Consider the following 27,650-nt stretch of genomic DNA (forward strand, 5'->3'; position numbering starts at 1 on the left):
CTCCTCTGGCCCAAGATGTTAACATGGATCAAAAAATAATAACAATTAAAGTAAATTAAATTCTAATGATGTATCATTTGGCTGGGAGGTTATGATGGTTTTTCATTTCTGTGCACAGGTTTTTTCTTTCTTTTTTTGAATTGAAGTATAGTTGATTTACAATGTTAGTGTTAGTTTCAGGTGTACAGCAAAGTGATTCAGTTATATATATATATATATATAATACATGTTTTATGTATTATATATAATATATATATATTTAGGCATAGTTTTGCATTGGCCTTGGATATCCATTTTAAAAATACTTATGTACACTTTTGCAGGTCAGATATCTCAACTTCCCTATGCACAACCAGTAAAGGCTTGTTTCTAATTGCCTCATTTTCTTTCTTCTTTTTGAAATTTGCCTTTTTTCTGACATGTGTTCTTACTAGTAGCTTATTGGAGTTTAGTCAACTGACCTGCTCATTTGGACTGTTCAAGAGTGATTTGTTCGCAAAAATAGTAAAAACTCAAGGTTTCTCAGTAGCACAGTTTTACTAGTAAAAACAAATTTTCAGTTATCAATCACAGTTAGCCAGACTGAGGCAGGTTTTTTCTTAGTTGTCTAAAGTGGATGAAACTTGAGCGTGGCAGAAAAATGAATTTAATTCTTCCCTAATAACATGGGTAAATGTGGAATAGGCATTTGACTGTTCAGAATCTTAGAATCTTGTGCACTGATGCATTGAAAAACATTTTTTAAGAGGTGATTTTGTACCAAGTGCTGGGGATAAAATGGAGATCAAGACAGAAAAGATTTTGGCCATGATGGAGCAAAAGGGATCAGATATCATGCTTGACCCTCTGCAACACCCTGAACAAGTAGATATGTATGGAGACTGCTATTTCCTGTGTTTATCAATTCCTCTAATTATTATAAAAAAATTCTTTCTTATGTGGATCTGGAATCTTTAAAGCTTCCACTCCTGTTTTTAATTCAGACTCTGTAGCCCCATAAAATAAACCGATCCCATTTTTATGGAGTAGACTTTCAAATTTAAAAAGATAGCTATCACATATCCTCTGACTTCTTTCTTAGGCTAAACATAGCCTTGTCTTCATCTACTCCTCACATGACATGGTATCACATTTCCTCACCTTTTGGAGTCAGCTCCTTAGTATGCAATGCAATTTGTCAATGTCATCATTCTATTGTTCTACTGTGGCGTTTACAACCTTTAACCAAACTCCAGAAGCAGTCCAACTAGCACAAAATCAAAGAGGGGAAAACTGTGTCTTTCCTTACTATGTTAAATCTATCAAAAAAGCCTGAGATTGTGTTACATTTTATTTTTTATCAAGAGGAGGAATGGTATGTTCCATACAGCTTTAGACCCATCTTCTTAATACTGTTCACTTGAGGTCAGTTCTCTTGGCCCTCTTTGAAGTATATAGAATTTGTCTCTCCTACATTTTCTAGTGCCTGACTTGACTAATTGTTCTCTCTTGTCAAGACCATCTTGGTTTTGTAAATGACTCTCAGGTAACATGCTGTCTCGTCCAGCTCAGGGCCAGCAGTTGGTTTGATCAGCATACTATCCATATCTTCTTCCAGTCATTGATAAAATGCCCATATTGTCTCTACCGGGAAATTCTCGATCTCCATCATAAGGATGAAAAAGTGACCAAAATAAGCAAAAAAAAAAAAAAATTCCAGGGGTATCTACTCATCTACTGGTAGGTACATTTGCATTAGGGCTTATGGAAGGGGATGCACCATGACTGAAAGGTAACCTCACCTGTCAAGGATGTGGGAGCACCCATGGGTTATTGTTTCAACTGTAATTTTCTGGGACCACATTCAGAGACCCATTCAGTTAGTTTGGGCTGATGCATTGGAATATGTAAATTAACAAGTTTCCCTTGCAATTGTGATGTAGGTGCCGGGTGTCCCCTTTGTTGAGAAACAGTGACATATTGTAAATGTCACCAGCTTCAAAGACAAATAAGCTGGTTTCATATTCCAGCCCTGCCATTTATAAAGAAGACTTAGGACCAGTTAATTAGCCTCTCTAAGCATCAGTTTCCTCATTTGAAAAATTAGGATTTCAATACCTAACTCATAGTTTTAAATTAAGATTTAATCAAGATAATAAATATAAAACACTGGGCACATAATAGGCACTAATTAAAGAGTATTTTTTCTTTTCTCTTACCAGTCATGAACCCAAGATGTAGGATTGTGGTCAGACACTTCTAGAAAACAGTCTGTGTGGATCACAAACCATATAGTTACATCAGTAAGGCTGAGTGAGTGTAGAAGAGGATAAAAACGTGATCTCAACTCAGACTGAAAAGTTCCTTATCCTTATAATTATTTATCTCATGAGTTTTTGCATCTTGAAGGTAATAAATTTAAGAGTCATTAAAGTCTATAATACGGATATTACGCTGGGAGGATTTGCCAATGATGATGGCTTTACAGTTATATCTGATAACACTTAAGATACAGTAGTTACTAGGTTCTACCATCCTTGTTTTCTGTAGCTTAAATTAAAATAGCAAATTATTGAAAACATCGATCATTACTACTCATTTCAAGATAGAGTTGAAAGTTTCTCTTATACGTTATGCAAAATGCTCAGGTCTCAAAAATTTTCATCTTCTCTAAAGTAATTGACAGTATTTTAAAGCAAATTATCTGCCCTTAATACTGTAACCTTCTGAGAAAGGTGTAGAGGCAGAAAGTAAAAACATCAAATTATAGCCTCCAAATTATTCAATTGAGTGGATTTGGCGTGCATAGATTTTTTTTTTTCTTTTTTCCTTTTGGCTGTGCCGCGAGGCATATGGGATCTTAGTTCCCCAACCAGGGATCCAACCGGTGCCCCCTGCAGTGGAAGCACAGAGTCTTAACCACTGGACTGCAAGGGAAGCCCCTGGTGTGCATAGAATTCAATGAAGCCTCAAAGTCTTCCCAATTTGATTTTTATAACTAGAATTTCTACAAGTGATCCAAAAAAGGAAAAGAAAAAAAAAACTGTATTAAGAGAAAGATTATATCACTAGAGAAACAGAATGCAATAAGATCAGGTAGCTGAGGTGGAGTCAAGATGGCAGTGTGGGAAGATGTGAAGTTAGCATCTCCCCACAACTAGGGCTCCTACCAACCGCTGGTGGGGGACTCTGATAGCCAAGGAGATGGGGGAACCCCGAAGTGAACCAGTAGGATGTGAGGGGACTGAAGGGTGGGGGGAGAAGTGGAGGCCAGACAGGATCGGCACCCCTGAGGCCGGGAGATCAGGAGAGGCAGGCAGGAGGGACTCTCTGGGAAGAGCAGCAGAGGAGCAGAGGGCAGCTGCTGGCCCACTTGGGCTGTGGAGGTTACTAAGTCCCCAGACTGGTCCCCTGCCCTCCAAAGCCCATCCAGTTCACATGGGTACTTGGGGGCAGAGGTGAGGTCCCCTACCCTCCGAGACCAGGGGTGGAGGACACGCCTGGGCCCCTTCTATTCCTTGAGCCTAAGCCCCACCCCCCACAGCCCCCAGGGACTTTTCCAGCCCTGTGGGTCCTGAGTATTAGCCCTGCCCACCACCCAAACCTCACCCTTGCTTAGGTCCCACCCTCCACAGCCAAGGCCTTCTGCCCCACACTTTTTCTTTTTTTTCCTTTTCCCTCGTCCTCTTTTTTACTACTGTGGTACTGATGTACCTTCTGGTTGTTGATTATCTATATTTTTATTTTTACATTCTTTCTAACATATCTGTTATTTTCCTAGTCTAATTTCATTTTTTACTCTGTTATTTTCTTTCTTTCTTTCTTTCTTTTTTTTTCGCCATCCCAGGCAGCTTGTGAGATCTTGGTTCATGAGCCTGGGGTTGGGCTGAAACTCCTGTAGTGGGAACTCTGAGTCCAAACCACTGAACTAACAGAGAACCTCAAACCCCAGGGAATGTTCATCAGAGTGAGGTCTCATTGAGTTCCTCATTTCAGCACCAAGACCCAGCTCTACCCAATAGCCTACAAACTACAGTGTTGGAAGCCTCAGGCCAAACAACCAGTAACACAGGAATACAACCCCACTCATAAAAAATAAAAAAAAAAATGAGATGGCAAAAAAAAAAAAAAAAGTCACAGATAAAGGAGCAAAGTAAAAAGCTATAAGACCGAATAAATGAAGAGGAGGAAATAGGCAATCTACCTGAAAAAGAATTCAGAGTAATGAAAGTAAAGATGATCCAGAATCTCAGAAATAGGATGGAGGCAAGGATTGAGAAAATACAAGAAATATTTAACAAAGACCTAGAAGAACTGAAGAACAAACAAACAGAGATGAACAACACAATAACTGAAATGAAAAATACATTAGAAGAATCAATAACAGAAAAACTGAGGCAGAAGAATGAATAAGTGAGCTGGAAGACAAAATGGTGAAAATAACTGCCAAGGAGCAGAATAAAGAAAAAAGAATGAAAAGAATTGAAGACAATCTCAGAGACCTCAGGAACAACATGAAACACACCAACATTCAAATTATACGGGTCCCAGAAGAAGGATAGAAAAAGAAAGAGACTGAGAAAATATTTCAAGAGATTGTAGTTGAAAATTTCCCTAACATGGGAAAGAAAATAGTCATCCAAGTCCAGGAAGCACACAGAGTCCCATACAAGATAAACCCTAGGTAAAACACCAAGACACATATTAATCAAACTAACAAAAATTAAATTCAAAGAAAAAATATTAAAAGCAGCAAGGGAAAACAAAAAATAACATACAAAAGAATCCCCATAAGGTTATCAGCTGATTTTTCAGCGAAACTCTGCAGGCCAGAAGGGAGTGGCAGGATATACTTACAGTGATGAAAGAGAAAAACCTGCAACCAAGATTACTCTACCTGGATAGGATCTCATTCAGATTCCATGGAGGAGTCAAAAGCTTTTCAGACAAGCAAAAGCTAAGAGAATTCAGCACCACCAAACCAGCATTACAACAAATGCTAAAGAAACTTCTCTAAGTGGGAAACACAAGAGAAGAAAAAGACCCACAGAAACAAACCCAAAACAGCTAAGAATATAAGAATAGGAAAATACATATTGATAATAACCTTGAATGTAAATTGATTAAATGCCCCAAACAAAAGACACAGACTGAACTGAATGGATACAAAAACAAGACCCATATATATGCTGTCTACAAGGGACCCACTTTAGACCTAGGGACACATACAGACTGAAAGTGAAGGGGTGGAAAAAATATTCCATGCAAATGTAAATCAAAAGAACGCTGGAGTAGTAATACTCATATCAGATAAAATAGACTTTAAAATAAAGATTGTTACAAGAGATAAGGAAGGACACTACGTAATGATCAAAGGATCAAGCCAAGAAGAAGATATAACAATTATAAATGTTTATGCACCCAACACAGGAGCACCTCAATACATAAGGCAAATGCTAACCATGAAAGAAGAAATTGACAGTAATACAATAATTTTAGGGGACTTTAACCCCCCACTTACACCAATGGACAGATCATCGAAACAAAATACTTAAGGATAAACAAGCTTTAAATGACACAATAGACCAGATAGATTTAATTGATATTTATAGAACATTCCACCCAAAAGTGGCAGAATACACTTTCTTCTCAAGTGCACATGGAACATTCTCCAGGATAGATCACATCTTGGTTCACAAATCAGGCCTCTGAAAATTTAAGAATATTGAAATTGTATCAAGCATCTTTCTGACCTCAATGCTATGAGATTGGAAATCAATTACAGGAATAAAACTGTAAAAAACACAAATATATGGAGGCTACATAGTGTGCTATTAATAACCAAGAGATCACTGAAGAAATCAAAGAGGAAATAAAATAATACCTAGAAACAAATGACAACGAAAACATGATGACCCAAAACCTATGGGACACAGCAAAAGCAGTTCTAAAAGGGAAGTTTATAGCAATTCAATCTCCCCTCAAGAAACAAGAAAAATCTCAAATAATCAATCTAACCCTATGCTTAAAACAACTAGAGGAAGAAGAACAAAGAAAACCCAAAGTCAGTAGAAGGAAAGAAATCATAAAGATTAGAGCAGAAATAAATGAAATAGAAACAAAGAAAACAATAGCAAAGATCAATAAAACTAAAAGCTGGTTCTTTGAGAAGATAAACAAAATTGATAAACCCTTAGCGAGACTCATCAAGAAAAAAAGGAAGAGGACGCAAATCAATAAAATTAGAAATGAAAAAGGAGAAACCACAACTGACACTACAGAAATACAAAGGATTATAAGAGACTACCACAAACAACTATATGCCAATAAAATAGACAACCATGAAAAAATGGACAAATTCTTGGAATGGTACAATTTTCCAAGACTGAACCAGGAAGAATTAGAAACTATGAACAGGCCTATCACAAGTAATGAAATTGAACCCAAAATTAAAAATCTTCCAACAAACAAAAGTCCAGGACAGATGGCTTTACAGGCGAATTCTATCAAACATTTAGAGAAGAGCTAACACCAATTCCTCTCAAACTTTTCCAAAAAATTGCAGAGGGAGGAATACTCCCAAATTCATTCTACAAAGTCATCATCACCCTGATACCAAAACCAGAAAAAGATATCACAAAAAAAGAAAATTATAGACTGATATCATAGATGAACATAGATGCAAAAATCCTGAACAAAATACTAGCAAACAGAGTCCAACAGGCCATTAAAGGGATCATACACCATGATCAATTGGGATTTATCTCAGGGTTGCAAGGATTCTTCAATATATGCAAATCAATCAATGTGATACACAACATTAACAAATTAAGGAATAAAAACCATATGATCTCAATAGATGCAGAAAAAGCTTTTGACAAAATTCAACACCGATTTATGATAAAAACTCCCTAGAATATGGACATAGAGGGAACCTACCTCAACAAAATAAAGGCCATATATGACAAACCCAAGGCAAGCATCATACTCAATGGTGAAAAACTGAAAGCATTTCCATTAAGATCAGGAACAAGACAAAGATGCCCACTCTCACCACTCTTATTCAACATAGTTTTGGAAGTTTTAGCCATGACAGTCAGAGAATAAAAAGAAATAAAAGGAATACAAATTGGAAAAGAAGAAGTAAAACTGACACTGTTTGCAGATGACATGATACTATACATAGAAAATCCTAAGGATGCTACCAGAAAACTACTAGAACTAATCAATGAATCTGGTAAGGTTGCAGGATACAAAATTAATGCCCAGAAATCTCTGGCATTCCTATACACCAACAATGAAATATCAGAAAAAGAAATTAAGGAAACACTCTCATTTACCATTGCAACAAAAAGAATAAAATACCTCAGAATAACCCTGTCTAAGAGGGCGAAAGACTTGTACTCAGAAAACTATAAAACACTGATGAAAGAAATCAAAGATGATATAAACAGATGGAGAAATATACCATGTTCTTGGATGGGAAGAATGGATATTGTGAAAATGACTATACTACCCAAAGCAATCTACAGATTCAATGCAATCCCTATCAAACTACCAATGGTATTCTTTACAGAATTAGAACAAAAAATTTCACAATTCTTATGGAAACACAAAAGACCCCAAACAACCAAAGCAATCTTGAGAAAGAAAAATGGAGTTGAAGGGATCAGGCTCCCCAAATTCAAACAATACCACAAAGCTACAATAATCAAGAAAGTATGGTACTGACACAAAAATAGAAATAGAGATCAATGGTACAGAATAGAATGCCAAGAGATAAACCCACGCACATATGGGCACCTAATTTATGACAAAGGAGGCAAGAACACACAATGGAGAAAAGACAGCCTCTTCAATAAGTGGTGCTGGGAAAACTGGACAGCTACATGTAAAAGAATGAAATTAGAACGACCCTAACACCATACACAAAAATAAACTCCAGTGGATTGAAAACTTAAATGTAAGACTAGACACTATAAAACTCTTAGGGGAAAATACAGGAAAAACACTCTTTGAGATTAACCACAGCAAGATCTTTTTTGACCCACCTCCTAGAGTAATGGAAATAAAAACAAAAATAAACAAATGGGACTTAATTAAACTTAAAAGCTTTTGCACAGCAAAGGAAGCCATAAACAAGACAAAAAGACCACCCTCAGAATGGGAGAAAATATTTGCAAATGAAACAACAGACAAAGGATTAATCTCCAAAATATACAAACAGCTCATGGAGCTCAATATCAAAAAGACAAACAACCCAGTGAAAAAATGGGTGGAAGACTTAAATAGACATTTCACCAAGGAAGACATACAGATGGCCAACAGGCACATGAAAAGATGTTCAACATCACTAATTATTAGAGAAATGCAAATCAAAACTGCAATGAGATATCACCTCATGCCGGTCAGAATGGCCGTTATCCAAAATCTAGAAACAATAAATGCTGGAAAGGGTGTGGTGAAAAGGGAACCCTCCTGCATTGTTGGTGGAAATGTAAATTGATACAACCACTATGGAAAACAGTATGGAGGTTCCCTAAAAAAGTAAAAATAGAATTACCATATGACCCAGCAATCCCACTACTGGGCATATACCCTGAGAAAAGCATAATTCAAAAGGAGACATGCACCACAATGTTCATTGCAGCACTATTTACAATAGCCAGGACATGGAACCAACCTAAATATCCATCGACATATGAATGGATAAGGAAGATGTGGCCCATATATACAATGGAATATTACTCAGCCATAAAAAGGAACCAAACTGAGTTATTTGTAGTGAGGTGGATGGATCTAGTGTTGTCATACAGAGGAAGTAAGTCAGAAAGAGAAAAACAAATACCATATGCTAACGAATATATATGGAATCTAAAAATAAAAAAAGGTACTGATGAGCCTAGTTACAGGGCAGGAAAAAAGAGGTAGACATAGAGAATGGACTTGAGGTCATGGGGTGGGTGGGGAAAGCTGGGGAGAAGTGAGAGTAGCATCGACATATACACACTTCCGAATGTAAAATATTAGCTAGTGGGAAGCAGCAGCATAGCACAGGGAGATCAGCTCTGTGCTGTGCAATGACCTAGAGAGGTGGGATAGAGAGGATGGGAGGGAGGCTCAATAGGGAGGGGATATGGGGACAAATGTATGCATATGGCTAATTCTCTTTGTTGTGCAACTGAAACTAACACAGTATTATGAAGCAATTATACTGCCATAAAGATCTATTAAAGTAAAAAAAAAAATAGAAAGAACATCAAGTAGCAGTTATGATTCTCACCTCAATGTCTGGGAAGAGAGAAACACTGAATACTTCCATTCTTCCCCAAGTCCACCTCCAATTCAATGCACTACTCTGAGTAAATCACTGATATGCCCATATCTTGACAAATTAAATGAGGTTAATACTATGTACCCTATCTATTTCACAGGGAAATTGCAGATAAAAACATCAAGCAATTTTGAAAACAATGCAAGTTATGAAGAGTAAATTTTCTTTCGAAGGCATCATCCACCCATTTCTTGCTTGTACTTTCATAGTTTCCTTTTCTGATCAATACCTGTTCATTGCAAAAAAAAATTCAGAAAGTACAAAACAAAGAAGTAATTCATAAAAGATCCTCATAACCTACCCCTTCCCAGAAGTAACTTTAAAACTTTAAAAAATATCTTAGTGTATGTCTATCCAGAACTCTCTCTCCCATTATAGCAGAGACTACAAGTGATTTTTTAAGAAACTACTGGCTAGAGTTTTAGTTGGTTATTTTAGGAGGATAGAAGAATATTCTTAAGGAAAGAAGTCTACTTTTATTAAGAAAAATACTTTGATAGACTTTTGTTGCCCTTATTCTTTTTGTAATCCCCATTTCCTGAAATTTCTATTTGTAATTAATAGTTTCTTGCTAATATAAATAAAATTTTAAGTTAATTAAGTGAAAACAGAAATTCCCTCATTTCTTGATCAGTTACAGTCAATTGTACTTGGCATTTGATTTTTAAAAAGGTGCATAAATGATTATTAAATACCCAAACTTCTGCTACAAACTAAAGATAAAGATGGACACATGGAATTTTTCAGTTTTGGAAGTAACTTTGAATTTCCATGCCAAACCAGAACAATGTGAATTTATGTCCTTGGAGTTTCAATTCAAATTCTTTTATAACACACACAAACACACACACACACACAAAACTTCCAATTGTATTTTCAACCTTAACAATCAAACTAAAGGACTTGAAACTTTTATTTTCTTTAATTATTCATGTGACCCAAATCTACATTGGTACCTTGTGAATCAGAGACATAGTTAACTAAAAAATACATCTGAAATATAAAGAGCCTGAGACTAGGTTAATGTGATTTCCTGGATATGTAATTTACAGGTCAATAATTATAACAATTGATTACCTTATAAATGGTCAAATTGAATTGGTCAAATAGGCATTTTAGTCATTAAGACGAAACTGTCAGATGAACCTTATATTGATGACGAAGTACTTAGTGGTAATATTGTTCAAAATTACTGCTTTAGCTACAAATGATCAAATCCGTATAACAAACAGACATTGCCTAAAGCAATATCTATTTGTAAACACAGATCAATGAAGACCGGTCTAGTTATTGTAGTTATCTGCTTGAAAATCAGCATAAGAAGAAATACAAATATATGCTTAATAAATATTTTCTGATAATAAACGAAAGCTGATATTCAACAGCTCATTGAAGCAGTTAAGCCATTTGATCAATAAACTAAAGCTAGGATTCAGGTAAGCAGATTTTAAGAGCTTTGTGGTAGATTATAAAAATGGCCACTGATTCCTCCCAATTTACAATTCTGCTCTCACGCCACTTTCCCATGTGCCATTGTAGCCTTTTTCATCAGGAGCTGGATTTGGTCATGTCACTGCTTTAGCAATTGGGATATTAACCAAGGCAATACAGATGATGAAAGCAGAGGTTAGGAGAGTGCTTGCACTTTGACATTTTCCCTCACTTATTGATCTTTTTGAATCGTGAAACAGCCATACTAAGAAGCCCTGCTTGCTTACTTGGGCAAGAAAGACCACATAAAGCAGAGATAAGCCATTGCAGATCAACCAGTCAACCAAAGACCAGATGAAAGCCTGAGACCATCCTAGACCACCCATCCCAGCTGATTTGACCCAGTCCAGAAGAACAACCTAGTCAACCTACAAAGTCATAACAAATAATAAATATTTGTGATTTTAAACCACTGAAGTTTGTTCAAATTTTGCAAAAGTTAATACAAACTCCTTATAAATTATATAGACATTCTAACTTGTGATTTTGCTAACTTGTGATTAACTTTGTGATTTTGCATTCTAACTTGTGATTTTGCTTTATAATCATACGGGCACCTCTTGGAAGGGCTTAATGAGTTGTATTGTTAAAAATATTATATACTGGAGGAGTGTTATTTTTAATACTGCTCAATATAAGGCAGGTTTATGTAAATCAGGGGAAGTTGATAATGCAGGAAACATGAAATGAGGGGTCATTTGCATGTCTTATATGTTATGTTAGTTTCTAAATGTCAGAAGCTGAACTTCGGTGTCATCCCCCAAAATAAGTTCTGCATAAATACTAGTTCAAAAGGATGCTAATAAATTTTACTTGAATAATTTGTACCATGCCAAATACATTTGGAAAACAACGAGTTGAAACAAATTCTTTGTTACAGAACCTCTTGGAGGTTTTAAGATGCTTATATAGAAAGGTATTATGAAATAAAAATGTGTTATAAAATATTTTTTAAATAAGCTTAATTACATGTCTTGGACATTTATAGACATCTATCAAATAATGTTAGTGATCACACCCTGACTTCTGTCTGGAAAAACTTTTCCTCTCCCATTTTTCATCCATGTGGTTTTGGTGATGTCATTCCTCCAAGAATCCCAGGGTGGAGCATGAGATTCAGGCTTAAAGCCAGTCAACTCATTTCCCAGTGATGGATTTGGATATGGATATGTGAGTCAATCAGAGATAATATGACATAATTTTGAGAAGGTCTAAGGATGTAAGGACTAGAGTTGCTGTCCCCATCTTCCCACTGCCTGGAGCCCAAGGAAGCACCAAAGGTAAAGTCAGGGTAGTCAAATCATCATGATATAATCTGAATCAAGCCAGAGTCACCCTCCACCCTGGACATGTTGGCTTCTTGAGCTAATTTCTTTTTTGTTTAAGTAGGTTTGGATTAATATTTCTGTCACTTAAAACTGAAACAGTCCTAACTAATAGATCACAACTTTTCTTTTTTCACAATAATTTTAGAGAACTAGTGTTTCACAGAACACTTTGGAGAAATCTAGAGAAAGTATAGTGGAATAGTTAATGCATAGGTTTAACTGCCTAGAGCCAAACCCTATTTTCACGACAAATTAACTTTGTGACTGCAGGCGTGATACTTAAGCTCTACATGCTTCCTAATACTTATAAAATGGGTATCAAATATAATTTGCCTGATAAAGATTTTGTGAAGATATTATGATTTAATACTTCTAAAACATTTAGAAAGTGTCTAGCACATAATAAGTACTCAAAACGTTTAGGTAGAGAGGAAATCAAATAGCAGATTTTAGAATCATGGTTTTCTAGAATATTTAAGAGGTAAAAACCCTTGATGTTTTTCTAATTTGACATTCCTCATATGACAGGTGAAGAAACTGAGAACCATGAAGGGAAGTAATTTGCTCAAAGTCAAGTAAAATAGTGAGTGAATTAGGAAGCAGTTCTCGTTGTTATCATCCATGGTGCTTTAACAGAGTTTTAGGCGTTTCAAAGCAAGGAATGATTGTTGATGAGAATCCTTGAGGCTTCCACTTTGCTAGTAGTTTAGTTTTCAGCTGTCGTCAGGATAAGACTATCTACCTAGGAAATAATAGCCACCTCTATTTGGGAATGGGACTCTTCAAGGGTCACATACCAGTAATTATGTCCACAATGCTTGTGACACCAATAGCTTAGGTATTTTAGCCAGTATTTTATCCATTTTGAGTTTATTTTTGTATATGGTGTTAGAGAATGTTCTAATTTCGTTCTTTTACATGTAGCTGTCCAGTTTTCTCAGCACCATTTATTGAAGAGACTGTCTTTTCTCCATTGTGTATTCTTGCCTCCTCTGTGGTAGATAAATTGACCATAAGTATGTGGATTTATTTTTGGACTCTCTATCCTGTTCCATTGATCTATAAATCTGTTTTTGTGCCAGTACCATACAGTCTTGATTACTGTAGCTTTGTAGTATAGTCTGAAGTCAGGGAGCCTGATTCCTCCAGCTCCGTTTTTCTTTCTCAAGTCTGTCTTGGCTATTCAGGGTCTTTTGTATTTCCAAACAAATTTTAAAATTATTTGTTCTAGTTCTGTGAAAATGTCATTGGTAACTTGATAGGTATTGCATTGCATCTGTAGAGTGTCTTGGGTAGTATGTTCATTTTAACAATATTGATTCTTCCAATTCAAGAACATAGTATATCTTTCCATCTGTTTGTGTCATCTTCAGTTTCTTTCATCAGTTTATAATTTCCAAGTAGAGGTTTTTATCTCCTTAGGTAGATTTATTCCTAGGTTTTTTATTGTTTTTGATGTGATAGTAAATGGGATTGTTTCCTTAATTTCTCTTTCTGGTACTTCATTGTTAGTGCACAGAAATGCAACAGATTTCTGTATATTAATTTTGTATCCTGCAACTTTACTGAATTCATTAATGAGCTCTAGTAGTTTTCTGGTGGTGTCTTTAGGATTTTCAATGCATAGTATCATGTAATCTGCAAATAGTGACAGTTTTACTTCTTCCTTTCCTTAACCCAGTTTCCAAAAATAATAATGATAGTAAAAATTAAAATAAATAAAATATTCTTGTTTAAATGCATATGAAAGATGGTCTCGAATTACTAACCCAACAACCACAGGGAACATTTTTCATCCATTAAAAAGTATTGACTCATGAAAAATCTGCCAAGGGGTTAAAAGGAATGGGAGGAGGTGTCTGTCACCCTAGTGGAGAAAAAGAAGATTGCATCATTTTTTTTTCACATCCTTATTGGAGTATAAATGCTTTACAATGTTGTGTTAGTTTCTGCTGTATAACAAAGTGAATCAGCTATATGTATACATACATCCCCATATCCCCTCCCTCTTGAGCCTCCCTCCCACCCTCCCTATCCCATCCCTCTAGGTCGTCACAAAGCTCTGAGTTGATTTCCCTGTGCTATGCAGCAGCTTCCCACTAGCTAGCTATTTTACATTTGGTAGTGTATATATGTCAATGCTACTCTCTCACTTCGTCCCAGCTTCCCCTTCTCCTGCTGTGCCCTCAAGTCCTTTCTCTGTGTCTGAGTCTTTATTCCTGCCCTGCTACTAGGTTAATCAGTACTGCTTTTCTAAATACAATATATATGCATTAGCTTACAGTATTTGTTTTTTTCTCTTTCTGACTTATTTCAGTCTGTATGACAGATTCTAAGTCCATCCACCTCACTCCAAACAACTCAATTTTTTTCCCTTTTATGGCTGAGTAATATTCCATTGTATATATGTGCCATATCTTCTTTATTCATTCATCTGTTGATGGACATTTAGATTGCTTCTATGTCCTGGCTATTGTAAATAGTGCTGCAATGAGCATTGTGGTACATGTCTCTTTTTGAATTATGGTTTTCTCAGGGTATATGCCCAGTAGTGGGATTGCTCAGTCATATGATAGTTCTATTTTTAGTTTTTTAAGGAACCTCCATACTGTTCTCCATAGTGGCTGTATCAATTTATATTCCCACCAACAGTGCAGGAGGGTTCCCTTTTCTCCACACCCTCTTCAGCATTTATTATTTCTAGAGTTTTTGATGATGGCCATTCTGACCAGTGTGAGGTGATACCTCATTGTGGTTTTGATTTCATTTCTCTAATGATTAATGATGTTGAGCATTCTTTCATGTCTTTGTTGGCAATCTGTATGTCTTCTTTGGAGAAATGTCTATTTAGGTCTTCTGCCTATTTTTGGATTGGGTTGTTTGCTTTTGTGATACTGAGCTGCATGAGCTGCTTGTATATTTTGGAAATTAACCCTTTGTCAGTTGCTTTGTTTGCAAATATTTTCACCCATTCTGAGGGTTGTCTTTTCATCTTTTTTATGGTTTCCTTTGCTGTGCAAAAGCTTTTAAGTTTAACAAGGTCCCACTTATTTATTTTTGTTTTTATTTCCATTTCTCTAGGGGGTGGGTCAAAAAGGATCTTGCTGTGATTTATGTCATAAAGTGTTCTGCCTATGTTTCCCTCTAAGAGTTTTATAGTGTCTGGCCTTACATTTAGGTTTTTAATCCATTTTGAGTTTATTTTTGTGTATGGTGTTAGGAAATGTTCTAATTTCATTCTTTTACATGTATCTATCCTTTTTTCCCAGCACCACTTATTGAAGAGGCTGTCTTTTCTCCATTGTATATTCTTGCCTCCTTTGTCAAAGATAAGGTGATCATATGTGCGTGGGTTTATCTCTGGGCTCTCTCTCCAGTTCCATTGATCTATATTTCTGTTTTTGTGCCAGTACCATACTGTCTTGATTACTGTAACTTTGTAGTATAGTTTGAAGTCAGGGAGCCTGATTCCTCCAGGTCCATTTTTCTTTTTAATATTGCTCTGGCTATTCAGGATTTTTTTTGTGTTTCCATACAAATTGTAAATTTCTTTTTCTAGTTCTGTGAAAAATGCCATTGGTAATTTGATAGGGATTGCACTGAACCTGTAGATTGCTTTGGGTAGTATAGTCATTTTCACAATATTGATTCTTCCAATCCAGGAGCATGGTATATCTCTCCATCTGTTTATGTTACCTTTGATTTCTTTCATCAGTGTTTTATAGTTTTCTGAGTAAATGTCTTTTGCCTCCTTAGGTAGATTTATTCCTAGGTATTTTTATTCTTTTGGTTGTGATGGTAAATGGGATCATTTCCTTATTTTCTCTTCCTGATCTTCTCTTGTTAGTGTGTAGGAATTCAAGAGGTTTCTTTTTTTTTTTAGAGATATAAACATATATATTCATAATGCTTGTTACATTGATGGGTTTGGAGGAGGTAAGGAATACATCAAGGAGATAAAAACCAAAAAAAGAACTATAATCAGAAACTAAAAGCAGAGAGTAGTAAGCAAATCTGAAAGTCATGTTGCTCTGAAGACAAATGCATTGCAGCATTGTAATGAAGACATTTAGTCTTGGTATAGAGCAAAAAGGTAGAGCTGAATGCAAGATTCTTGGATTAAGTCAAGACTCTGGAAGTGAGCTAAAGATTTGCTGCTGCCAGGTTAAACAAATTGTAAATCATCTCTAAGAAAAGCTTCTGCATTGTAGGTTTACAGGTTTTATTTTATATATTTTTCTATATAAAACTCATAAAACTATGTGTGCATATATTCAATTAGATATCATAAATCACTATATGTATGTTTACATATACACACATAATCAAAATCACCAAACATGCAAGTACACATGAATACAAATCAATAAAAGCAAAGACAATAGTTTTAGATATTCAAGAACTTTAAATATTATAATTATCAGCTAGAGATCACGAAATAGCTATGGATGAGCTATTTAAAGAAATAATTAAATTTTCAGAATGAGCAAGCTATAAGATACTATCAAAAGTGATCAGGCAAACCTGAAAAAAATAACTAAATAGAAATTTTAGGAATGAAAACATATTATGGAAATAACTCAAATTTCCACCAACATATGAATGAACAAAGAAAATATGGCACATACATACAACAGAATACCACTCAGAATTTAAAAAGAAGGAAATCCTGCCATTTGCAACAACATGGGTAGCCCTGGAGGATATTATGATAAGTAAAATAAGTCAGTCACAGAAGGACGAACACCACATGATTCCACTTATACAGGTACTTAGAATAGGCAAACTCAGAGAAGCAAAAGACTGTAACTGTGGTTACCAGGGGCCAGGAGGAGGGGAAATGGGGAGTTGTTCAATTGGTATAAATTTTCAGTTATGCAAGATGAATTAGTTTTAGAGATCTACTGTCCAGCATAATGCCAATAGTCAACAATACTGTACCATGCACTGAAAATTTTGTTAAGAGGGTTGATCTCATGAGTGTTCTTAGAAAAACGAAACAAAACACCAGGAAACTTTGGGAGGTGATGGATATGCCTATTACATTGATTACAGTGGTGTAGGAATGGAAGAGATTTCTGTGCATTAATTTTGTATTGTGCAACCTTACCAAATTCTTTGATTAGTTCTAGTAGTTTTCTGGTGGCATCTTTAAGTTTTTCTATGTATAGTATCATGTCATCAGTAAACAGTGACCTTTTTACTTCTTTTCCAATTTGTATAAGTTTTATTTCTTTTTCTTCTCTGATTGCTGTGGCTATGTGAATGTATGTGTGAATACTATGTTGAATAATAGTGACGATAGTGGACATCCTTGTCTTGTTCCGGATCTTAGAGGAAATGCTCTCAGTTTTTCACCATTGAGAATGATGTTTGCTGTGGGTTTGTCATGTATGGCTTTTATTATGTTGAGGCAGGTTACCTCTATGCTCACTTTCTGGAGAGTTTTTTTTTTATCATGAATGGGTGCTGAATTTTGTCAAAAGCTTTTTCTGCATCTATTGAGATGATCATATGGTTTTTATTCTTCAATTTGTTAATATGGTGTATCACATTGATTGATTTGCATATATTGATGAATCCTTGCAACCCTGAGATAAATCCCACTTGATCATGGTGTATGATCCTTTTAACGTGCTGTTGGATTCTGTTTGCTATTTTGCTGAGGATTTTGGCATCTACGTTCATCCATGATATTGGTCTATAATTTTCTTTTTTGTGATATCTTTGTCTGGTTTTCCTCCATTAAAAAGTATCAATTCATGAAAAATCTGCCAAGGGGTTAAAAGCAATGGGAGCAGGTGTCTGTCACCCTAGTGGAGAAAAAGGAGATTGTGTCATTTTTTATATACTATATAGAATGTAAAAAATTATCTGTCTTGATCCTCTTTCTTTTCAGACGGTGGTTTTGGTTAAAGGTTTTCTATAGCCACAGAGTCAAAAATACCTCCTGTCATTGAGGACTGGTTGCTAGGTGCCCACAGAGAGCAGACTCTTATGGCCACTTGGACGTGTAGTATCTAAAGTGGTTGGCTCAGTTCCAGGTAGATTATTACATTTGCTCTCTCAAAGCCACTTTGAGCATGACACACATAATCAGTCTAATTCTGAAAAATAAAAGCAACTTAGAAAATAGCAGAGTATAACCCCAGAACAGTTATTTATTAAATTTATTTTTTCAAAACTTGAGAAAGCTCTGGCTCCAGACTGCTAACAAGGTAATGGGCAAAGTCATCTTATTATGAAATATATTAAGTACTAACAAAAACAAATAAATATTGAAGTAAACTAATCAGAAAGCTGTGCTTCAATCAGTCTGGTGTTTAACTGAAGAAACATTTTAAAAACTATTTAGAGTTGTTTGAAGTTAAGTGTGGGTTTCATTTTGCAAGACTGGGGATAAAGATAGAGGTGAGGTCCAGGCTCATAGCACCTGGCTCTTTCACAGGACATTTTGGAATTAGTAATCAACCATGGTTAATCTGAATAATGTCATTTTAAAATATGAAATCCATGTGGAAGTATAGAAACAATTTTTATTAATTCCAAAATGAGAACCATCAACACAAATAATTTCTCCATCAAGGCCAATGTTCAGGTACTAGTGTACCTTTCCTTATGTAAGTTTCACATAAGAATACAGATTTTGGTTAATTGTTAAATAGAAATCACTTAGACTAAAACTGTAGCAATCTGGGCAATTGTACGAAATGTTACTGAACAATAATACCCTTCAACTGCATTTTGCCATAGTTGCTTTCTGCTTACCTTTTACATTTGAACTTATGCAAAAGCTTAATGTTTAACATTGGTACGCTATTAATGTTCATTGAAATAGCTGTTTTCATTCTGATTTACTGTTGAGTAGGTCCAGGCCAGAAAAAAAAAAAAGCTAGTGTAGGTATTTCACTAGGATGCTCTTAGCTTTTATTAGCTTCTGTATCGAGATGCAAAGCAGGCAATTTAGAAAAGGAAATAACATAGTTTCATTCCAGTATCTTAAGTTTAAAACCCTTTTGCAGAATTTTAGCAGTATTACCATTCAAAACATAGGTCCACAGAATCTAGGTACCAATTAGCCTACAAAGCCATGCCTCCCCCTTTAATCTCTTTCACCTAACCCATGATTTAATCCCTTTCCATGTCAGCATTAGAAACATAATGTCTTTGATCCTCTACTGTAGTAAAAATAGATGGTTTATTTAAACAAAGCAGAACCTCATATATTTTGTTTTGAACTTGAATAATCCATGTAAAAATCCCATAGTTACTATTTATACAAAACTTTGTGATTTTTAGAGGGAGCGAGAAGAGTATATCTCTACTTTTTGTGAACATGTGTATAATCTTATTTAGACTGGAAAGAATTTCTATGAATGGCAGCTTGAACTGATAACAAACAGTAAAGATACATGTCTTTATGGGAGATATTAGACACTTGGACCAGGAACAGAAAAAAGCCCAGGATACTATAAAGTAAGCTATCAGTTCATGCCTGAATCATTTTTTTTTTGAAGAATAAAGAAATATGACACTTAATTTACCCTTAATATATGCAGGATACTTTCAAATACCCTATTCAAGGATGCAGCATAATGAGAAAAGCATCCGTTTTTAAGTCAGACACCCTTGGATTGGAATTCTAACTCTGTGCGGCTACTTACTTCATCTCCTTCTATTATACATTCATGTGAATGTTTGACAAATGAAGTTAATGGGTTGATCTAATGAAACTTGATTGAAAAGTTTTAAAGGAAGGAAAGGAAAACTGTGAAAATTATCATTAAATTGGTACCTTTACAAGTCGTTAGTATTTGTTTCCTATCGTAGTTAAATAGTACGCACTCTTGAGCGCCATAAGCGTCAGTCTTGGTTCCCCACCATTTTATCTTAGGATTTGTGAAATCGTCATCCTTGTGGATATGGGCTTGAAGAGAAAGAAAGGACGACTGCATCGTGCTGTAGTAGCGTCGTCATCTTTGAATAAAATTATTACAAGTTGTTTAGTTAATCCATTGTATCACAGCAACATGTTAGCAGTGGTCAACAGATGTGGAGACAACAGACATTAACACCACAGACACAGCCGCAGGACACCAAGGCGAGAGGGCACCTTTGGAACCATGGAAGCTGCTCTACAGTAAAACACCCTACAACTGGTGTCCGCTTTGGTCTATTGGTCCTTGGATGTTAATTCTGGCACCTCTTATCACAGGCAGCATTGTTCCTCACTTTGCAATAAAAAAAAACAAAACCTCTGGTTGGGGACTTTCTAAGAACAGGAGTCTTGAGATGTGGTCCGTTTTGAAAGTTTTCATTCATTCAAGAATGACGAAACACTACTGAAAATTGTTTCAAAACCTTTACTGAAGAGATAAGTCCATGTGTCTTTTTCATAAGGAAAAAAGACGACATATTTAAGAGGTTAAGGATTTGTCCGCAACTATGTATTCAGCAATTTTGCAGAAGAAAACCAAGAGCAGAAATGGAAAATCCTAACATTGAGAGTCTTGCTCTGATGACTAAACAGTATGTTCTTTAAGGTAACACATTGCCGTTGAGACCAAAACAACACCAAAATTTTGTGTGAGCCAGAGGTGGAACGGATGCAAATGACTTTGCACAGTACTTTGCACACAGTAGGTGCTAAGTAACTACTGAATAAGCTACCCTATTGGTTCCCAGTCTGGCTGCACATTCAGACCCCTGATGTCCACCCCAGACCAATCACAACATAGCCCCTGGAGGGAGGAAACACTCCTGCTTCAAACGCCCAGTTGATGCTCTTGATTCTTTCCTCTCCCTTCTTCTTTCCCACATGTGCTTTGCATCTCTCACTTATTTCCAACTTTTCCAACTCTGCTGAAATTTTACACCACAGTTGTAAACTTCAGTTCTCATCCAGGTAAAAAAAAATTACTGCCCAGCATCCCACCTTAACTATCTCTCTCCATCTCTCCCCAGTACCTCTCAAAAAAGTTTGTGGAAGGAGGAACCTATTTCTATCAGCACGTTTTCTCTATGCTTAGGATCATTAACCTATTGGACACCTTTGTTGTAAGGTATGTTTTTCCTGGAATAACCACTAAGTGGCTCATGGTCTTTTGTCTTGTCCCTCTTTAATTAAAACTCCAGAGTACAACAGCTGATTCCCATTTGACCAGATTGTTTTAATGTACAAAACTCCACAATGGCTACCCCTTTCCTCTGATTATGGGCCAAGGTCACTTGAAGGTTACTCTAGGGCATTCATGATCTGGCCTCTCCCTCTATTTCCCTTCCAGCCACTTCTCAGTTCCCATTAGAAATACTGAGCTCTCTCTGTGGCTCCTGTGTATATCTTTCTTCCTCCTCCAGTTCTGATGTTCTGCCATTATTTCTGCCCAGACCACCCCCGCTTTCCTCACCTGGTTGTATCAACTCATTCTCTAAATTTCAGTCTAGACATTGTTCCTAGGACAACTTTGCTCAGACTTAGTTTGGATTCCTCTCTGCAGACTGCACAGGGAAACAAGTGGACGTCGGCCTGGCTGGAAAGGAACAGTTATGGAGGGTGTTGAAATTGGGAGTTTTATTAGTTAGGAACTTGGGAGCCATTGAGTGTTTCTGGGCAAAAGGGTGATAAACATAGTCCTTTGTTTTGGAAAAGCTGAGCTTCCTGTTTTAATAGGTTTTATTATTATTTAGGTCAGAAGATGACTGCCATTGAAAAAACAGTTGTTGCTCTCAGTTCCATGAGGAAAAGGCACCACATCCAGGGAGAGGGGAGCACCCAGGAAAGTGCCAGGTTGGTAGGAGGCTCAGAAGGGAAAACTGTGGGAAGAGCCTTTATTGTAGTTTTTGTGGGAAGGAATAGGCAAGGCAGGGTTAGGAGGATTAAGATTGGCTATTTGGAATGATTTCACAGGGCCTTGGTGCATAGGGGCCTTACCAAGATATTTGGTATCTGGCCCAGGGGTAATTAGGGCAGGTGGATAACAGCTCAGAAATCAAAAGCGCAGTGAAGGAGGTGGTGGTGGGTTTGTGCTTTGGATCATTAGTTGTTTTGCGTTTGAAAGGCATGCTCCCTGCTCTCAGGGTGAGGGGGTGGGGGGATGGTTGTTTACTGTCTCTAGGACTTGGATAACCTTGTGGGGAGACAGACAGTCCCTTCCAGGGTCAATAAGACCCCAGATATCAAAGCATCAGATAACAAAATATAAAACTCATGGTAACCCAGTTGGCTCTGTGATGCTTTGACATTACATTAAGGGAACTTTGGGGTCATGATAGAAGAGACCTGTCGAGATTAGGGCATAAGTGGCCCCCAACAGCATATAAAACATTTTATTAGGAGAGTAGAAAGAAGGAATACAAGTCAAAGTTTAAAGAGTCCTTGGAGGATGGCCCATACTAAGTTTCCCACTTGTATGGCATTAGCCAAAAAAATAGATCTGAAAATTCTGGGATCTCTAGCAATATGGTGGAGTTATAAAGTATAATATATATCTACACACACATATTTATATAATATCTTGCTGTTTTTCTTGAGTCATGTTGGAAAGTCCAGCAGTTATGTGGTGGAGGGCATGTGGTTGGTAGTTTAGTAAAGTATATGTAAATATTAGTGATATTTGCTTGTGACCGAGGGAAGAGGGTGGTCATATTGGTCATGGTTGGAGACACAGGGCAGGGCTGGAAGTAGCAATGGAAAGCCTGAGGGGGCAGTAGGAGAACTGACTCGAGTGAGTAGTCCTCTTCCCAGGAGGTCCAGTGGTTGACCTTCAGGAGGTAGTTGTCTCCTGGGAAAAGCAAAAATTCCCATTGGTTTTTAGAATGGCACAAATAGTAGTAACCCGATTCAGGTAAGAGAGTAAGGGTGTGCGTCTTGGCAGGGTGCAGGGAAGATATTAGGATCATGGGCTAAACAGACAGTAGGCTCAGGAAACATATCAGAATCTGTTATGTCACAGGAAGAAAATCAATCCATGTCCTGTATCCAATTCGTCAGTGTCTGAGGAGTCGCACTTCATGGGTGTCCCTGGGGCAGAGGTTTCAGTGTCCAGGAGAGAGTCAGCCTCAGTGCAGGGGCCAAAGTCATCTCCAGCCATGAGGTCTTAGGCTGGGGTAATATCAAGGGGGTTGTGGGACTGGGAAACCTTTTCAAGTAAATACCCACTCGGTTTAATGGGGGGTCTTGTTTTGTGGCTCTATAGGGTCATAAAGAGGCTGATCCACTTGTGTGATTTGAAGGCAGCATTGGGCCTGGGGTCCTGACTTGGAAATTTTATTTATTTATTTATTTAAACACACCATGGTTATATTTTAGCACAGAACCAAAATAAAAAACGCCATAGTAAATTGATGGCAATAAAACGTGGTATTTCATTTGCATTGCATGACACATGGTTACCATGTTAGTCATACATGAGTTCTTAGAAACTAGTAACAATGACACTGATGTTCCAAGGGAAATGAAAAAAAAAGGAAGAAGAAAATGAAATAACACAAGTGACTAGTAAGGATTAAGCATAGGTGAAGATGACTGAGTTGAACAATAACAGAAGAAAAGCAATTTCTTTTTAATACCATATCACCAGAGATTAAACATTTAACATTTGTACAGTTTTAGGAAACAAACCCACATAAACAAACACTGGGGGGCAAGATGGATGAGGACCCCGTCTATATAGGAGGAGGAAATCTGTAGTTTGGACTCAAAATATAAATTTTGGATATCCTTAGTACTAGTGATCCCAACGGTAAGTATCTTTTAAATCAAGGGAACTGTGGCTGCACAGCTAGCAAAGATGACTTTGGCATCCTTGATGCTGTCATAATGGACTGTCGGAACTGACTGGCACCACTACAGCTCCCAGTAGGGGTGAACAAATCTAAAATTTTCCAAGAGTACAAGGTTGGTTTAGAAAGGTGGTGAGAGGGGTTTTGTTGCAATTGAGTTTTAAATCATATGGCCTGATTTGAGAGTATTTTGTTAACAGAGTGTCAGGTTGCATCAATTAAAACATCTGTGCCTGCGTTTGGGGCTCTATGTTTAGTCTGTAGCCAGTTCCTATAAGGCCATTTGCCTCGGTTGTTGGTTTTGTTGATGATAGGCTATCTGATGAGGTCTTTGGGTTGTAAGGTTCTATAGCACGTGGGCCTCAGTATCTGCCAGCACATGTCTGGTTGAAGCAATGGCTTAACTGGAGGGTTTGGGGCCCTGGAGTACAAAACAGTCAAAGTACCCAGCATAATCAGAATGAGACCAACAGTCAACAGAACGGTGTGTAGCTGCATTTGACAGTTTTTCTGTAAAAGTTTGAAACATTTACTGACTCTGTTTTTACCCACTGGGTGGTTACCAGACCATCTCTTGTTGTTTTCAAGTGGCTTTACCCATAGGAGGTAACCTTCCTGTCTAGGTTGTCTTAACTGACCTCTCTGGGGTCTGGACCCACATCCAGGAGATGGACAGTGGCCTCATCAGTATTTTTGAGGCTCTGGGTTTTGAGCATAAAGCCCTCAGCCTACTGGTAAAGGTAGGGCTTCATAAGGTCCTTGTACATCATCTGGGTGTCTTACATTCCTGAATCAATTGCGTGACCTCCTCACTCCCCCTTTCCTTTTTCATTAGCATTGTGCACTGGTTTCCAAGAGCCTGATTCTGTGTTCCCCCCTGGATCAGGGGACAAAGTGGGAGAGCAGCAAGGCAAGCAACAACATGAGTTTATGTTCAGAACCACATCTTCCGTGGGCACCATGCCATGGTCCCCAAGGTGAATGCCCTCACTGTGACTCCACGTATGGCTCCAGACACATGGGTGCCTCTCAGAAGCCCACACCTTCTCTCAATGGGGCAGGACACATATATGCGAAAACAGCAACTCAGCTTACCTCTCACTTGTCAGTGTCACCTGATGAACTGATCAAGCCAGTCCCATGGCACTTGAAGGGAAGTCATATCTCGATCCCTTTGGAGGATCCTATCATAAGCTAAGTTCATCAATAAAGGGATATCCCCAAGAGTGTCATCTAGAAGCTAGGCAATGAACTCAGCTCAGCCTAGAACCCAGGGATATTTCAAGTTCTGAATTCAGGGTGGGAACTCATAGCAACACTGGCAAATGCAGCAAACAGCTGTTGCAGCCACAGCCCAAGTGCGTGCCAGGAAGCAGTGGTGGCTTCCAGGTGACTGCTGGTGTCTGGTGGAACTAGTAAGCATAGCATTTCAGTCTGAGGCCAAACCTCAGAAAACTGCAAGTTTAAGCGTTTCTCCAAATCACCCTCAGGTTTGGTAATTCACTAAGAAGACTCTTAAGGTTCATTGAAAGCTAGTCTACTCATGGTCGTATTTGTTACAGGGAAAGGATACAAATTAGAACTAGCTAAAGGAAGAGACACATAGGATGGAGTCTAGGACAGTTCCAAGTACAAAGCTTCCATTGTCCAAAAGACAAGGCCCCCTCCTGGTACTGATGGTGACAATGCCAGAGGCTCTCATGAACCTTAGTGTTCAGGGTTTCCACTGGAGTGTCCTTATGTAGGCATGGTTGATTGGTAGATCTTTTTCCAGTTTTATTGAGATGTACAGTTGACCCTTGGACAACTCAGCTTTGAACTGTGCATGTCCAGTTATATGTGGAGCTTCTTTCAATAAATAATTGGATTATTTTTGAGATTTGCAACAGTTGGAAACAACTTGCAGATGAATCATGTAGCCTAGAAATATTGAAAAAAATAAGAAAATATTACATATGTCATGAATGCGTAAAATATATGTACATACTAGTCTATCCTTACATAAGCATAAGGTGAGTGATATTTAAAATAAAAGTAATAATGTGTTAGTTTCCTTACTGTTTTATAACTTTGCTTTCAAAGAATTACATTACCATACAGTATGCCTCTCTGTCTTATAATTAGAGAAACTGCATGTCACTGTGGTATCACAGGTGATACATTTTTAGAAAATGTAACAGTGTTTCCAATACTGTATTATGCATATGTATTACTATGTGCCATAAAATTTTTACAATGGTTTATTCATTAGTGTATAGGCTAAGCTGGAGTAATTGTACTGATTTCGCTAGGTTACCATGAAGCAATCATATTGCTGTTTCTACATTATCAATGCATGAATGGTTACACCTGTAAATAAATATGAATGTTTTTCACATTATCTTTTTATTTTTGATGTCTAGTGTTAGTAATACGTATAACGTCTACTGTTTTGTATTATATAAGACAATATTGATGTAAGTACTGACAGATGATTCATCTTGTAAACAGATGATGTTAATTTACTGTATTGATAAATACAGTACAATACTGTATTTCATCTTCCTTATGATTTTCTTGAGAACATTTTCTTTTCTCTAGCTTACTTTAGTGTAAGAATACAGAATATAATACATATAACTTACAAAGTATGTGTTAATTGGCTGCCTACATTTTCAGTAAGGCTTCTGGTCAACAGCAGGCTATTTTGTAGTTAAGTTTGGGAGGAGTCAAAAGGTATATGCAGATTTCTGACTGTGCAGGAGGTTGGCACCCCTAACCCCAGCATTGTTCAAGGGTCACTTGTAATTGGCATACAGCATTGTATAAGTTTAAGGAGTTCAACATAGTGACTTGATTATGTATATTGTGAAATGATTACCGCAATAAATTTAGTTAACATCCATCATCTCATAAAGATAGAAGAGATTAGGATTGACACATACACACTACTATATATAAAGTAGATAACTAATAAGGACCTACTGTACAGCACAGGGAACTACTATAAAGTAGATAACTAATAAGGACCTACTGTACAGCACAGTATGGGATAATCTAAAAAAGAGTAGATATATGTATAACTGATTTACTTTGCTGTACACCTGAAACTAACACAACATTGTAAAGCAACTATATGCCAGTAACAATTAATTTAAAAAATAAAGTGAATGAGGCTGGATAGACCTAAAATCTGAAAAAAAAAAAAAAAAGATACAAAAGAAAAAGAAAAAAAACATGCTTTTTCCCTTGTGAGGACTCTTAGGGTTTACTCTCTAAGCAGCTTTCAAATCTACCACACAGTGGCGCTAACTGTAGCCATCATGCTGTACGTCACATCCTGAGGACTTAATTATCTTCTAACTAAAAGTTCGTACCTTTTGACCACTTTTATCCAATTCCCCCACCTCCACCCCTGCCTCTGATAACCAGAAATCAATCTTATTTCTTTTTTTTTTTTAATGAGTTTTGGGTGTTTTATGGGTTTTGCTTTTTTCTTTGTTTTAGATTCCACATATAAGTGAGATCATACAGTATTTGTCTTTCTCTGTCTGATTTATTTCTCAGAGCATGATGCCTTCAAGTTCCATCCATGTTGTTACAAATGGCAAGAGTCTCCATTTTTATGGCTGAGCAATATTCTGTTATATATATAATAGAAATAAGTTCTTTATCCATTCATCTGTGGATGACGTACACTGTGGTTGTTTCCATGTCTTGGTTCTTGTAAAGAAGTTGCTATGAACGCAAGGGTGCAG

General features: G+C 37.0%; 1 long non-coding RNA gene across 2 annotated transcripts in view; it reads left to right on the forward strand.

Annotated features, from left to right (window-relative positions):
- Window positions 1–27,650, forward strand: part of LOC109547513 (uncharacterized) — a 268,139-nt gene that overhangs the window by 136,607 nt on the left and 103,882 nt on the right. The window contains exon 3 of one of the 2 annotated variants that reach the window (XR_012329808.1): window positions 11,005–16,504. The exons of the other annotated variant lie outside the window; for it this stretch is intronic. This is a non-coding gene — a long non-coding RNA (uncharacterized lncRNA). Of the gene's footprint in view, window positions 1–11,004; window positions 16,505–27,650 lie in introns of those variants that run through there. 2 annotated transcript variants of the gene reach the window in all.

This window comes from Tursiops truncatus, chromosome 1 (assembly GCF_011762595.2).
Source record: "Tursiops truncatus isolate mTurTru1 chromosome 1, mTurTru1.mat.Y, whole genome shotgun sequence".
NCBI lineage: Eukaryota > Metazoa > Chordata > Mammalia > Artiodactyla > Delphinidae > Tursiops > Tursiops truncatus.